This window comes from Penaeus japonicus, unplaced genomic scaffold, assembly GCF_977035675.1.
Source record: "Penaeus japonicus unplaced genomic scaffold, GWHDUDI00000001_assembly GWHDUDI00000018, whole genome shotgun sequence".
NCBI classification, from domain to species: Eukaryota; Metazoa; Arthropoda; class Malacostraca; order Decapoda; family Penaeidae; genus Penaeus; species Penaeus japonicus.
Window position 1 is genome coordinate 22965731 of NW_028234420.1, and position 2500 is coordinate 22968230.

Below are 2500 nucleotides of genomic sequence, written 5' to 3' on the forward strand. Positions count from 1 at the left end.
GTCCAAGCATCGGGGGAGGAGCTTGGGGGAGCGCGCCTCGAGGGGACGAGGCCAACCGATCACCTTTATTCTGATACTCAGCTTCTTCCGTCTTGCATCTTCCTTTAGCTTCTCCTGCTTTAAGAGGCGGTGCTTTGTAGCGCTACTGATGGACTGTAACGATGAATTGCGTTTTATGATTGTCTGGTTTACTAAAAAATTGTTGAAGAATTAGTTTATGGAATATTAGGTATTTTGTGATGTTCATGATTCTTATGAGATTACAGATTCGAGATAACATAAGAGACGTAGAAAAATATTTATCCTAGGAACTTATATCAATCATGAAGTGATAATTTCAGTTCTAATATTTTTGTCTACTTATATGTATTAAACAGTCCGTTTACATTACTTGCAATAGTACAATACGTAAAAGCCGATGTGTAATAAAGCGTGTTAATGTTTTCATCGTTATTCCAGTGTTATGTAATTAAGATTATAAATTTAATATTTCTATAATTAGTTGAACTGTTATAAAATTTTACATGATTATGAAGTTTCTTTCTTTCCCCGATTCGTGTCTAAATAATAGCATAATGACCCTAATACAGCACATACTTGTTTCCGAAAATGTTAATTTTGCATAAATAAACACCATTTTTGTACGAAGAATATTAGCCTAAAATGTGTGCTGACCTGTGACTATACCCATTCTCGTTATATTGTTATACGTAAGGCTTGACAATTGGTTTTCCGTCCTAATTGTCATGGCACATGCCCACGAAAATTGGTTAATTGTTCCCTTGAATGAAGTTTCCGATCGCGGGTTGCGCCGTCCAGAGCACGTGGCAGGCGGACGCGCGCTCGTGTAGTCGTCCGCGTGGACCCTTGCGAGCCCCAAGTAAATTCGCGGAGGATTATGTTCGCGGAAACGGACGCGTGAGGTGCTGCCATCTGTCATGCGTTCCCAGCACTACTTTTCCTGGCGCCTGAAAAGTAGTTTTGATTCACAAGTCGCCCAGGGCTGCCAACCTCCTCCCGAATCGGGATGCGAGGGGGATCTGGACTCAAACTTTGCTCTTGAAACCAGATCTCGAGACGAAGTTTTCTGGAATGTTCAATAAAGGTGCTTCCTATTTGTTGTCTTTCAATAACTACCTCCTCATCTTTGCACCAACTTCAAGAACATAGATGTTCCTGGTGAAAAACCGGAAGAATGATAGAAAAACCAAGCAAACTAGAAGACACTATGTATGAAATATCGATCGACGAAGAGCAAGTCCGTGTGATGTTCGCTCGCTGAGCCCGCAAGGCGAGTGGGTGGGTGGGTGTGCTCCCTCGCTCCCTCGGTGGGGTCGCAGGAGGGAGTTCTTTAACATTTTATCGCTCTTCATTGTTTTTCATCATGCATGCCAGGGCAGACTGATATGATCACAGCTCTTTCACATAGAATCGTTCACGAATGCTAATCAATCCCCAAGTCCCTCTTTCTGGCTAAAGGGGTGCTCGGCGGGAGGGGTGGTAGATTTGTGCATGCAGGGATTGACCCAGTGCATGCCGGCAAGCACAACGTTGCATGCGCAGGCAGAAGCGCCCGCTGCTCTTGGGGTTTTGTGATCAATGTAGAGAAAGAAGCTTCTATCTCACTTACCGTCAGCTCGACTTCCATCGGCTGCTCGAGTGTCTTCAGTGCGTGTCTCCGCGAACATGTCCGCAGCAGCCGACGGCCGAGAGCTCCAGGCCGCCGCGCACCGCAAGGTAGGTTGTCATGCAGAGCTGTGGTGGCGTACCGGCGTACCGCAGCCACCCAGCCTCCGGGTCCCGCCTGGCCATCATGCACGCTTGCTGGCCGCGACCAGTCCCGTGGTGGCGACCCTGCTCTTTGTATCTATGTGTATGCTTGTGTATGTATACATTCATGTGTGCATACATACGTTCAGATATACAGACATACATACATTTATACAACGTACATCATGCTTATATGTACACACACACACACACACACACACATACATACACACACACACACACGCATATATATACACACACGCACATATATACATACATACGAATAAACGTGTATATATATATATATATATATATATATATATATATATATATATATATATATATTATATATTTTATATATATAATATATATATATATATATATATATATATATATATATATATATATATATATATATATATATACATAAACACACTTAATTTGTGATTAGTGTGTGATTATATATTTTTTCGTAGATTAATGCTGATACCTACGGAGTATTATTCATAATCAATGTTCGCTAATTACCGTTTTTTACGATAATTGATTACGTTATCACTAATGAAAATTGTGGCAGTAATAAGGCGGGCGATTATCCGAATCTTTTTCCGATGACTGATGGCAACAACGATCATGCAAGGCGAGCCGTTCGCTACGTCGCCGTCCGCTCGTTGTTCGCAGGAGTTTGTCGTTCTTGTATTGGCGCCAATTTTTGGAAATCATTTGAACA

General features: G+C 42.2%; 1 protein-coding gene and 1 long non-coding RNA gene across 13 annotated transcripts in view; both read left to right on the forward strand.

Moving 5' to 3' along the window:
• The window catches only part of LOC122243861 (uncharacterized), a 37661-nt gene extending 36544 nt beyond the window's left edge, over window positions 1–1117 (forward strand). For all 12 annotated transcript variants that reach the window (XM_086546775.1, XM_086546776.1, XM_086546777.1 and 9 more), the window contains one exon: window positions 1–1117. This exon is cut by the window's left edge and continues 548 nt beyond it. The gene's annotated coding sequence lies outside the window, so the exon portion shown is untranslated.
• A 307-nt stretch (window positions 1118–1424) lies between these two features.
• The window catches only part of LOC147469915 (uncharacterized), a 29469-nt gene continuing 28393 nt past the window's right edge, over window positions 1425–2500 (forward strand). Inside the window, exon 1 of the long non-coding RNA XR_015191848.1 lies at window positions 1425–1737. This is a non-coding gene — a long non-coding RNA (uncharacterized LOC147469915). The remainder of the gene's footprint in view (window positions 1738–2500) is intronic.